Genomic DNA, 13,585 nt, shown 5'->3' with positions numbered 1-13,585 from the left:
AAAAAGTATCAGCATATAGAGAACAACTAATACGCTATTTGGATTCTACATCCAAAACTACCCTAGAAAATGGTATTGGCTACTTTGTTTATGCAATTTTTTTTAATGCCGACCAATATAATGATATAAAATGAGTTTAGCATTTTCTTTTAGATAAAAAGTGAATAATGAAATGTTCTGTAACATTCATGTTAAACCGTATTCACCCAAAAAGTAATTCCAATTTGATATACATGACAGTATGAATTTAAAAATCAACCCAATGATCAGGTTTGACAATAATATAGTGAGAATGAATAGATCAGAATAAACAATCACAGCCATTTGTAAAACTGTTTATCTTCTCTTTTTGGTGTGGCCCTGAAAATTTGAATTATTTTAAAAGTAGTTCACCAACGCACAAGAATCGAACGAACCAAAATCCAACAGCATTGTATAACTTTGCATTCCAGTCAAAAGCAAAGGTGACACTAATGCATAAAGTTTACATTTTGCAGTTAATGGGGAAGGCTGGGTCGGCGGAGTTCACAGCAAAATGTGATATTTGAATATTTCATGCCTCCTGTCTCTTATCTCAGGCCATTAAACCAACGCTTCACATGGATAAAACAGCTGTACGGAAAGAGAGAGGGAGGAAATTTTTTTTTTTGAAATGTGGAAATCCAGCTGGCTCGGGTGTTGTAGCGTCCTCTTCATGTTCCTTCCAGCGGGTGTGATCTGTAGGTTGAATCGGAGATGACAGCAAAAAACACACTTTAAATAGCGTGTTTGTGCACATGCAGGTGCCGTTTGATCATGGTAGCGAATGAGATCAGGAAAAAAAAAAAAAAAGAATAAGAGTTGAAAGCAGAGACCCCATTCGACCACGTCCTGACCAAACATGGGCTTGTGTTCATGCCACGGGGTAATAGTAACATTGTCGGGGATGTTATTTCAAAAATGTAATTTATTATATGTTATTATAGGAACTGATAATTGGAAGGAATTCGTAATTAGAATATTGCTGTATTTTTGTCTCAATTTTATTTACCTTTGTGTTTTATGTTAACCTCTGTTTGTGGTGATATGCATTTCTCACTTTGTACTGCACTTTGTTGCACTGTGCCTGCTGTTAAAATGCTTAACAAATAAAGTTGGATTGGATGCTACTTTTGAGCTACTTTAACTAAAACAACAGCGGGATGACCTAACACTTCAATACACTAACAGCCTTTGAAGAGGACACATTATGGAGAATAAACTTTTTAATTACTTGCATACAAAAAGTCTCTGGAGTGCCTGCCCACCCATCAAGTGTGAAATTAAACAAGTAAATCTTTTCTTATGTGCCTATCTCTTAAAAAAAAAAAAGAGCGAATTTCTACAAAGATCAACAGGAAGTCACTGGCCAAGTGTCATTTGGCATCTTGGTGATGAAGTGCTGCCTCCGTGAGGGAAAACACAACCTTCAGGGTGAACATCGCTTTAAAACCTCAAGATGTCACCGAAAAAGGCTCAAAAAGTTGTGAGGTTTTTTGCTAGTCGCTATTTTCGAGATGGTCATTCGACTCTGAGAGGTAAAGATGCCACCAACGAGTTGCCCTCACTTGGCCGCCACAACATAGGTCCACCCTTTTTATTTATTAATATACGTTGCTACCCTTTTTCTGTCTGCTCTTCATGTTTTTTTTGTTTTTTTTTATCTTTGCAGATCCTTGCTGTTGGTAATTATGCCAGCCGGTATTTAAACTCACATTTAATGGAAGGAATGTGCCGGATTATTGCATCAGATTGCTTGTCACCTTTGCCACTACTGTTCGTATTTAATTGCTTGCTATTTTATTTCTTTATGTCTGGTCTCCCTGGCAATTGATGTTGTAATGATCAGTTTTCTGTTTTTCTACCTTTTGTAGGTTAGGTTGGTATGTTTGCCTATTGAAGGTTTGATTCTGCTTTTGATTCTGTTTTTTAGGTTACCTTCCTTCTGCCATGGCTCCGCCCAGTTACTTTAGTACATTTTCATACGTCATCTTTTTTTCAGGTGCGGTGTGGAATTAGGACCCAAACGCAGAAAAGATTCGAGTTGAGATACAGTACTCTGTGAGACTTTGAGAGGAAAAAAAAAAAAAAAGTCTCATACAATAAAGAGTAACAACAGAAAATATTCAAATTGGCCTCAAGTTCTGAATACAGATCACATGGAAGACAGCTTATAACTCTTGCTAAGGCTATGCACAATTATATACGACATAACAAATGCTTATATAACTAGACAAACTAAGTGAATAATAGCATAGCATAGCGCCTGAGTGCTTCCTTTGTTAAAAGCTGCTGAATTGCTCAAGGGTTTTTGTGCCTGCTTTGGGATCCACCTGACAGCTGATGCCAACCGTTGCTATGAAAAAAGATTCATTTTTAATTCCGTCAAATGGATGTTTGACGCGGACAATAAATCACATGTATTTGTGCGCACACTGAGTGGCATCACAACCAATCTGCCGTTCTGCTATAACGATTGCTGTCAGTGACGCACAGTGATAGAGCGACGGATACGGGAAGGATAATGGTACAGTAGACCGTGCAATTAAGAGGAAGACGGGCTGACTGAGTAAATGGAAGCGAAAGCAAATCATCTTACCTCAAGTTTCAAATGCATTGTAAATACTAGCTACTTTGTTACACTAGATAAACACACAATTAACCCTGTTATGTTATCTTTAAGTTCATCATCCCATTACATTTATGTATTACCTCCTATTTTAGTAACTTACTATTTTATGTAGTAAGAGAACTCTCCTGCCATGCCAGCTGCTCAGAAACTAAATGCAAGCTCCTGGGTGCTTTGAACCAAATGCCAGTCCGACTCATTTGAATTAAAGAAAAGCAATGAGAATCACTGATCTATTTCTATGTTCTTCTTTCCTATATGAAAACAGGAGATAGCACAGCAAATTTTGAAGAAGTGTTGGAACTCACTTCCAGTGATACATCAAATTCATTTCCCTCACTTTTCACTTATCAAAGATGTTCAGCTGCAGTAATGAGTGGCTTTGCCATCTTGTTCATTTGCAAATTGTGAAGAAAAAGGAATACTTTGTTTGTTACGAGTGGAATTCATTCTGCTACGTTTGGGAATCAAAACAAACAGATTGGCCACCAGGGGGCAGTATAATGTAGTCATACAGACGCAGATGAAGAAGAATTTTACAACTACATCACTCTGTATGATGCTATAATTTTAATTTTTTTTATGTGTAACGTCACACAGATGCTATTCGTTAGCACGTTAATGTCATTTTGCATTGTGTGTTAGCACTAAGCTAGCAGATGATCAAAGTGATGAGTTTTAAAGACAAGATGTATAATTCTTTTTGTTTTACATTTAGTTTGACAGTAAACTTTAACAGGGTGTGTCGTTAAACACCTCAATACTTTGTGTTAATATTTTGCAATATGTTCAACTGCTGCTTGTTGGGAACCAAGTGTTTGCTGTCATCATCTAGCGCGTGAGTATCAAATTTTTGCTGGCATGTCCAAGCAAAAAATTGTCGAAGTGATGACGAGTTGTGTCACTTTTAACACATTCATTGCCATAGCATCAAAAAAAAAAAAAAAATGCATCATTTGACCTCTTTTTCCATCAATGGCAGTGAATGAGTTAAGTCAGTGTACCATTCTAACATCAGCAGTCAAGAATCTACCACTTGGTAAGAAACAAATATGCAGGGCTGAAGTTATTATTATTCTGCACTTAATATTGTCTTCAAGGATAGGTCAGCATCTTTTTTTTTTTGCATCACAGGCTCCTCATGTGCCTAATTAATTAGGTTATTGTATTAGAGTTACATTCTGTGTAGTTTAAAGTTATCTCACGATAGCATTGAGGTTAAGAGCTCAGTAATCAGCTATTTTTGTCTGACAAAACCAGAATACAAAGTGTTTCTGCAGATAGTGTTGACAGTGCTATCTTGTATATTTGTGGATGTTTCTGTCACAACATCCGCCTCAGGTCCAGGTTACTTATTTGCTCAGGGACCACTTTTTTAGCTCAAAATAAACACTTACTGTCAAAATCAATCACACAAAATGAGTAAATTCCAACTTTGTGTTGTTCTATCAACTTTTAACGTCAAGTCAGAGGTAAGAACAGCAAGCGGGGACATTTGTAACTATTTTAAAACACATTATTCAAAGCGTCCTAATAGTAAGAGCCTTTAGGGGAGAATATCAACAATATAATCCAGACAATTCATGAGGGACAGAGCACATTAAACAGAAAGCAAAAAGAAGACACTGAAGAGAGTGAAGCTGACAGTGAATGAAAGAAATGCCTTTACTACCGTTGCTACAGAAACAGGACACTTTAACATCCTTTTGTGTTAGATTTTATGTAACTGCTCTATGGAATAAAATACAAGGTAAAAGTTTGGGCCTTCATGTCCTCTTCAGATATTGATGATAGAGGACTTTATACATGCCCTCTAGTTGCACAAAAAACTTCCGTTGTATAAAAAGGAAAAATTGTGAGGCACATTGTGGATTGAGACTGACCGTCTTTGCAAGGTATCAGTCCTGAGGGAACTTGAAAAAGGGCATTGTTGAGTCTACTTTATAAAGCAATGCTTGGTGTGCTGAGTGACTGCTCAGCGCTCTGCTTGTGTCCTTGATGATAGCTTTCTTTTTTTTTTTTTTTTTTTTTTTTTAATGTTCAAGAAACTTTGGAGTTTTATTTGAAATCATTATAAATGAGTAAACAGTCAAAGTTAACAGCGTTGAGATGGCAACTTCACTATCTCGATAGGCTATTTAAATAGAATTACATGTGGCTTAATTCATTTGTTCCCAAAAACATATAAACACGTTCTATTTTAAATATTGACATGGACCCAATAACGTATTTATACGTTTTTTTTTATGCTAGAGCATAAAGCAAGGCTTTGATGCAGCTTCTGACCTGAAGAGATTGCTTCAAGCAATGGTAGTTATTACAAAAAAACGGCCAGCAGGTGGCAGCAGATTCTTAGAGATCAGCAGGGCCATGTTGCAACAAGCTCTTCTTCCCAGTGTCAACAGGTTTGTGAATCATGATTAAACTTAGCTATATTCTAATGCTAATTACTGCAAAACTGAAAAACATACAAATATACTTTTTTTCCCTGATATAGAAAAATGTAAAAATGCAATGTCTGCTTTAAATTTTTACCTTAAATTAAATAAACTGAAATCAATCAAGAAAGCAAGTACATATTATTTATATTTTGTAGTTATTTGTGCAAAATTGCTCCAAGTGCACAACAACTTTCTGCCTGATTTTCAAGATTTTTTGTGACCAAATCTCCACGTTCAGAACAAAAACTGTAGTAAGTTTACCATTTAAAAACACTTTTAAGGATAATTAATATTCATAAATCAGACCTTGACAGACCAGAAAGTGGAAGAAACATTTTTTGCTTTATTTTTTTTTTAATTTAATATTATTATTTTTTAATATGTCACGGGCGGCTGACAAATGGATGGCGGGCCACAAATAGCCCCTGGGCCCTATTTTGGACACCAGTGCTTCCAGACTAATCTTCACACAGGACACAAAATGTAGCTTGATTTATTTATTTTTTGCTTTGCAGTCCTTTTATCATTAGAATAATGAGTAGGTGACTGACCAGTCAGTTATCTGTCAAAGAGGTTCTAGACCATATTTTAGACAAGACAAAGAGCGCACTGAAAGTTTTGAGTTCCCACAATAAAATCCACATGCATATTTTCTCGAAAGGCTAGATTGCTGGAGATATCTTTTGTGTTCACTCCTGTTCTACTCTGATCAATAATTGATGTGCGTCCAGCAACAATAATGGCAGAAAAGTGCTGCGTTCGTTTGTCTGTGTTGAATATGGAACAAATGTTGCTTTGTCCAAGATTGCAGACATGTTTGTTTTTCCCACAGCATAAATTGTTTAGCATGTAAGAAAGTTTGCGGCAAAGGAATGAAGATGCAGCACTTTGTCAAAGTTAAAAATATGGTACTGAAGATTGATATTTAAGGCAGAGAAAGTTTTCTCTCTGTGTTTTGTTTTTCCTGGCATCACCATGTCCTTTTAATGATTTGTTTTTCCTCAGAAGTGTCACGACTTTTCACTTTGTCAAAGGTTGCAAACAAGTCTGCACAAGTTTTAATAACGGTGAAAAAAAAGAAATAATTGGAGTTGCTTTTGGGGGGGTGAGGGCACTCACACACTGCCTGAAAAATGGAAAATAATAAAATATTGCTCTAAATAAGATTATTAGGTTTGGGTATTCTCATTTTTGGAAAGGATCTGTATTCATTGAACACAATATCCTGTGTGTCGGATATGTCAAAATGCTCTCAAATTGCTGGCGGTGAATGAATGTTAATTGAGTCAAATCAACCCACCGTATTTTGTGGAGTCACATTCCTTTCTTAAGAACAACTCTTGATTGAGCACAAAGCATTGGAGGAAGAAGAAAACTGGGTCATTGCAGAGAGTAGAAAACACACAGGCAAGGCTGCAGCAAATTTACATCACTTAAATAATAAGATATTTTAAAACAAATGCACAGAAAATGAATGCAAAGCGTGTAGTGGTGGAAATCTAAGGCTGAGGCGCTTCGATAACCGCGACATAATCCCACCAGGAATCCTCCATTCTGTTGTTTATGCTACTAAATATGTATATGTACCATAAAAGTTATTCCTTTTTGTTTTTCACCGATCCTGTCCGGGTGCTTGGTCATGCAGAATGGAGGATCTGTATACCTTTGTATACGCTGAAACAATTTTTCTGTGCAACCGTGAAGTTTGATGTACTCCCCTGTTGGTTACTTGTTTTGGGATGGATATTTATTGGAAAATGCAGTCAGACAGAATGAGGTTTGAAAGAGGACAAGCAGAGAGAATGGAGGAAACAACAAGAATAAGACAAACATAGCAGTATAATACGTGTATGACTACAACAATGTTACAGAGGAATCAGCTTCTATTGCTATCAGGCACGGGGAATTTAAATGCTAATTTAAATTTTTAATCAGTGCTACTCAGGGATCCTAATCAGATTTATGACAAAAAATGCTATTTTAAATAAGGACAAAATTTGTACATATATATATATTTTTTTTATAAAACATTTCTCAATGTATGTATAGCAAATCCACTATCTTAACACAAAAACAATTTGAAACATTTTTTTTTTCCCCAGTGCTGTCTTGCATAAAAATGGTTATTCAAGGACTTCACAAAACTGCTTAAAATTAATTGCAAGAACCCCATAGCAGTATTTGCGAGTATGTTTGAACATATTTGCGAATATGTTCGAACATACTCGCCAGCCAAAAATGTTTACTCCACATTGGCAGCTCTACGCTTCCGTATTTTGGAGACTGTGAATCAGCATTAACTGAAAAACAAGGAAAGAACAATACTCAAACTTGCCGTGATTTTCAGTATACGTAGGCAGTCTTGCATTAGATGCCGATTGTGAAAGAGAGGAATTGGCAGACAAAGTTTTTTTTCCCCACTTTTAGGTCAACCTTGGTAGAGGTCTGTTTTCTCTCAGTAAAAATCAATTGCACTCACTTTGCGATAACACAACTCTCAGTGGGGACACTCCACAATGAGCACAATGAGATCAAGCAATCTAAAGCCACCCCCCCTCTACCCCCGCTTTCACTGAAGTTGTTCCTCTAAAGCTGGAGGAACGAGTCGGCATGGGACACAATGACTGACGCGACGAGCCAAAATGTCAGCGCTAGGATGAGCCAAATACAAAGTATCTGCCTAAAGGTTCATGACACACATAAACATTATTTTAAATGTTATGTAAAGGTCAGAAGCGCATTGCACCGAAAGCGAAATAAATAAAGGGCTGCTGAATAATGTGAGTTCCAGGGACTTGCTTGGTTGTGGAATGAAATCATCTTTGAAAGTGCACATAGGTCAGTAGAAGAATCCAATTCATGACTTTTTTATCCTATGTCTATTTTCCAGTTATCAACAATTTTTTTTTTTTAGATATTCCTTAATGAAAACAGGAGAGGACCCAGAATTGAACCCTGTGGAACTCCATATATTATTCCATATTGCACATATCTGTCAGACCACTTTCTTTTTTTTTTTTTGCTCGACATTGTTAGTTACAAGTTGACTACCGCAGCATAGAGGGGCCAATCAATACAGCGTGATCACCTGCAGCCAATGGTGGCGCATCATCACGGATAATTTAAGTCAGGGGTGTGTCTTGACTCATTGAACCCCTCCGGTTCGATCCAACCCAGGTTGAGAGAACCACTCAGTTAATGTGAGCTGGCATGATAGCATAAAAAAGCATAATTGTTGTTCTTTATCCATGCAAGCACTGTAAAAATTTTGACATTTATATTTGTATTTCAATGCATATGATGTATAAGCAGCAATTGGAATTTCAGATTACCCTTGGATATTTGAATTTGAGTTGAGGAAGTTACTCATTAAGGTCTCTGCAATGGCCAGTTTGGTGCGATATTGATCTTTTACATCTAAATGACTTCAATTAGGGAAGCAGAGGAAGAAATCCAGACAGTGTAATCATGCCACAATGGAAGGAAGCAAAAGAATATGTAAAAAGCTAGCATTTAGCCAGTAGGGGTGTGAATTGCCTAGTACCTGACGATTCGATTCGTATCACGATTCATAGGTCACGATTCGATTCGATACCGATTAATCCCGATACGAATTTCTAAGTCGATTGTTGCGATTTTTTTCATTAAAATTTAGAAAATACTAATCAGTAAGCTTGTAGAGTGTAAGATTTATATGAAAATGTATTATTTATTTATCTGAAATTTCAGTCTTATAGAGGTTGTAATCTGTTTCATGTTTGAACAGCATTAAAATAAAATATTAAGGCTTAATGTTCCGTTCATATAACATTCTTCCATGCTCAAGGTGTGAATCCTTAAAAAAAAAAAAAAAAAAAAAAAAACGATTCTGCCGATTATTGAATCGATTCGAGAATCGCGCGATGTAGTATCGCGATATATCGCCGAATCGATTTTTTTTTAACACCCCTATTAGCCAGTAGAAAAAGCCATTAAGTACAAAATACAATATTCAATACAGTGAAATAATTGGATAAATCGCTTTATAATATAACTTGATCAATCATTCCACCCTCACTCCCCTCTCGAATAAAACATTCTGATCCTTGCTTCAGTTTCACAGCTTTTCCGCTGCACTATTTGGACATTAAAAACTGACCACGCCAAGCCTCATTATGCGGTAAAATTTAAAGTCTTAGGTTTGGGTAGTAATGGACAAAAGCATCATGAAGCACTTGTGATATTTTTTGACTCCTCTAGATGGCACATTTCATCAATTTCAATTGCGCTAGCCTTTATCATGAAACCAAGAGCACCATCTAGAGGAGTCAAAAAACATTGCAAGTGCTTCATGAAGCTTCGTTTTACCATCACTGGGTTTGGGTCTGAAGAATAAGCGGGTTCATTCCTGTCCTGTGAAGGCTTTGGCAGACACAATGAGATCAAGTACGTTGTATCAAGAACTCTTTTGGTTTTTCGGTTTTGAAGTGTAAATGAATTAAACAAACCTCTAGTTTGTATAGATGACTTTTGACATTTTTTCAGCACCTTATGTCTATGGCAAAAGGTGCAAAAAGCTGAAAGATGGGAAAAAAAAAAGATTCTTCATCCTCTTCACCCATTTCATTTCATGGAAATACACAAGTCTAATTTATCAAGCTCAACCTTAATTGTTCTTTCTGAACACTTTTTCCATTTGGGGCACAACTACAATTATTATCAAGGTTCCCCCACCCCCATCCTTGCCCTCCCTTGAGTTTTGATTATTTTTATTCTGACTGCCGAATGACTCTTGCTCCTCTTTTAATAATTCATGACACGTCAAAGTTGGAACCCAAATGGAATTGTTTCTTTATCTGCAGTATGTGTTCGTTAGCACCGCACAAGTGTCAGGCCATGTGAAGCCACCATTTCCTATTCTTTTTCACAAATTGCCGTTGAATTTGGATATGCGAGGAGAATACATTTGGAGAACGGGCGGGCGCCTTTGACAAGATAGACTTCTTTCGTATCACATAGAAAGTATTTCAGTGGAATAGTACACAGACAGACTATAATGAATATTTAATTTCTAAGGAAATGATTTGTTATTTCTACCTGCCTATAAGGAGTCACTGAAGGCTTTCAGATGTGCCGTAAATATTTTACATGCACCAGAAATATATTGCATAAATATACTCAACAATGGGGTGTGTCCTCTAAGTAGAATAAAAGCCTTTTGTTGAGTGCTCCACCATAAATAACATTAGTCAAGTAGAAGGGCGGCAGAACCACTCAAGAAAAAAAAAAAAAAAAAAAAAAAAGTGTATCGTCTCCAAATATAGCTTGTGTTTCATTGTTCATCTGCCCTTTCCTGACCCATTTTCCTTTTAAAATAATGAAAATTTTGTTTGTGAGTGTATGAGTCACAAGACATGGAGTAAGGCATTTATTTTGCTTCACTAAGTAGGAGGAAAGTTCTTGCTAATCCATTTTGTCAGAATAAAACTCATCCCTGGCTGTGAAACAGCCAAAATCAGGCATTAAACATTTCCAAAGGGACCTCTTAGGTTCAGATTTTTTTTCTGAATCTAGAGTCAAATTGTTCCATAGGAAATAATGGAAAATTAATTCACTTATTCTACAGGCAGACACCATTCATTGAACATTTATGAGCTGCGCAAGAATTTTTTCGTGGCATCCAAGAGGTTCCCCTCTGTTAAAATTTTAACAGCAACAACCAGTGATGGGAAAAATGAAGCCTCATGAAGCTTCATGAAGCACGTCTGCTATTTCTTTCTCCTCTAGATGGTGCTCTTGGTTTAAATATTAAAAAAAAAAAAGCTAGTGCAATGAAAATTTATTACATTTCCACTGCATCTTTAAACCAAGAGTGCCATCTATAGGATTAAAAAAATATAAATAAAATATAAAAAATACAAAATATAAAATAAATTAAAAATTAAAAATAAATAAAAACACAAAATAAACAAAATATAAATAAAATAAATAAAAATAATAAATAAAAATATAAATAAAATATAAAGTGCTTCATGAAACTTCATTTGTCCATCCTAGCAACAACCAAACATCTTTGTCAACCAGTCCTTCTGAAATAGGAGGGGGAGGGGGGGTCATGTGACCCCAGGGAGCATGTTAATTTCATCAATACTAGAGTAAATTGTAATTGCACATCCACTACAGTAGGTGGCAGTGGCACTCTTATTGTTAGATCGTGCACAAGGATTATTATTTCCTATGCAGAGGCGCATGTATAATAATTTTAGAAATAAATGAGCCCTGTGATTGGCTGGCAACCAGTCTAGGGTGTCCCCCGCCTACTGCCCAGAGCCAGCTGAGATAGGCGCCAGCACCCTTGTGAGGAAGAAGCGTTTAAATAAGAACATGGATGGATGGATTTATAATCACGGTGAAGATTTGGAGTGGGGCGCACAAAAGATTTTGTTCCTCCTAGGCATAACAAAAAATAATTGAGAAACACTATTCCAAACACAAACCTTGATGATGAGTGGAAGACACAAATGAGGCGAGTTAGAGCGGGGGAATTACTGCGTAACCCTTTTAAATGATGATTCCAGTATTTCACCTTTATAGTTGCTCCGCGTCTTCTTTGTGAAGCACTCAGTCTTGCCTAACATGCTGGCTTCCTTTAACATGTGTTTATGGAGACCTGTGGAGGATGCAAAACACGTTGCATTATTGATCGCAGCTATGGAACTGTGAAGTTGTTAATGGTCGGGATGGTTGAATAACCATTCAAGTTGTAGATCAGGGTGGGGGGGACGGATGCAAAGCACCACAGAGGACAGGAATGGAGATGGCAGATGGTAGTTTATGATTGAACATTATTTCAAAGCACCGGAGCTGCATAAAAATACTGAAAACTTGCCAGATGCTTTGTTCTGAATGGGTTCCAAAATTGGGATAATCAAGCATATTGTGCTATTCTGTCCGCCAGTGTTATTTACATTGGAATGTTAGTTCAGCTAGAAAAATAGTGATCCGAAAATGATCTGATACTGAGACGGACCTCAGAATGTCTCGTCGCCAGTCGCATTTTTTTTTTTTTTTTTTTTTGTTAAATAAAGCCAAAGTGAGGCGTTTCCCAGTGAATGCCATTGGAGGAAGAAGTAAAACCTTGTAAAATGACCTTTTGAAGTGCTTTTTAGTTCATTCAATGCCATTGACGGATACAGATGTCAAAAATCAATTTTAATTGTGCTGACAGTGAAAATGTTCCCTCTGTTAAGTCTTGAGGACCTCGATATTGTACTTAAAAAAATAAATAAATCTTTTAATTCATTTTTCCTTTCGGACATGTTATAACAGCGTCCAACACAACATATCAATGCCTTTTTTTTTTTTTTTAACTCTGACTGCCAAAGACGTTTCATGATGATGAGTAAAATTCCAATGAATGGAATGCGATCTTTCATTTCGTAGCCACATTGTATATGTAGTAAAGGCAAACAATATTCTTTTTGCCTTGAAAGATGAGTTAAAATGCTCAAAAGCAGCTAGCACTGTGGATTGTTTTGTTTTGTTTTTATAACGCCTGGCAGTCAAAGAGTTTTAAGAGAGCCTCAGTCATTTTTTTCAGATTTTTCAGCAAAATAAAAAAATGTAACCATTTGCATCATGAGATCATTTACACACAAAAAAATCCTTTTGTATGGATTTTTATATTATTCATATATATATTTTTATATAGATTTTTCATAACAGAAAGAAAGCAATTAATCTCAGGGAATAAACTTTATCCAGCAAAGAACATTGAAACACTGTTTAGATTATTATACAGTATTAACGGTAAACCAAAAAAAGATGTGAGGCGAAATTGGTCATTGATCATTAACTTTTGGGGCCAATTTATCAATTTATTTTTTCCCCTTTTAGTTTTATTTATCATTTTTTCCCTCCTTGCTGTGACTGGTGTTGGAATAGATGTCGGCAAAATTTGCTGGTCATGGAATTTAATTATCATAAGGATCACAACATGCTAAAAAGTTCCGATTGATCATCAGGCAGTCTAGAAAGTGTTCCTCTTGCTTTTCGTTGATTGACGACAGCCAAAAAAGAAGGTCGTGATCACCAACTGGCTAGTGTAAATCTTGGAAACGGTTCAATAGATGCTCTTTAAATTCATGCCCATGCGTCCTTCGCTGTGTTGCTGGAAATCATTAATGTTATTACTAAAGGTGATGCTCCCCTTTATTTAATTCCTTCAAGTGCAGCTTGCAGACGCCACTCACGGCACTTCCAGGAAGCAAACCATCTTAATCACGCATCCCATAATATTTCTGTGTAGTGAGTGGCAGCACACAATCATCGCCATCAGTCACCCTTAACAGGGCCCACTGCAAATTTCAGGAAAGACAACCAATATCATCAGGTATGATCTTGACGTATTTTGCCATTTGGGGATGATATATATACATATATATATATATATATATATATTTTTTTTTTTTTTGGGTTGATTGAATGGTTGTTTTTCACTCTGGACTTTGCCATTCAG

At 36.4% G+C, this 13,585-nt stretch overlaps 1 long non-coding RNA gene across 1 annotated transcript in view; it reads right to left on the bottom strand.

Moving 5' to 3' along the window:
* Window positions 1–421: 421 nt before the first annotated feature.
* The window catches only part of LOC144002720 (uncharacterized), a 53,165-nt gene continuing 40,001 nt past the window's right edge, over window positions 422–13,585 (bottom strand). The window contains exons 3-4 of the long non-coding RNA XR_013278797.1: window positions 11,654–11,737; window positions 422–717 (exon numbers count right to left, since the gene is read on the bottom strand). This is a non-coding gene — a long non-coding RNA (uncharacterized LOC144002720). The remainder of the gene's footprint in view (window positions 718–11,653; window positions 11,738–13,585) is intronic.

This window comes from Festucalex cinctus, chromosome 15 (genome assembly GCF_051991245.1).
Source record: "Festucalex cinctus isolate MCC-2025b chromosome 15, RoL_Fcin_1.0, whole genome shotgun sequence".
NCBI classification, from domain to species: domain Eukaryota; kingdom Metazoa; phylum Chordata; class Actinopteri; order Syngnathiformes; family Syngnathidae; genus Festucalex; species Festucalex cinctus.
This window is presented reverse-complemented; position numbering and strand designations above follow the sequence as displayed.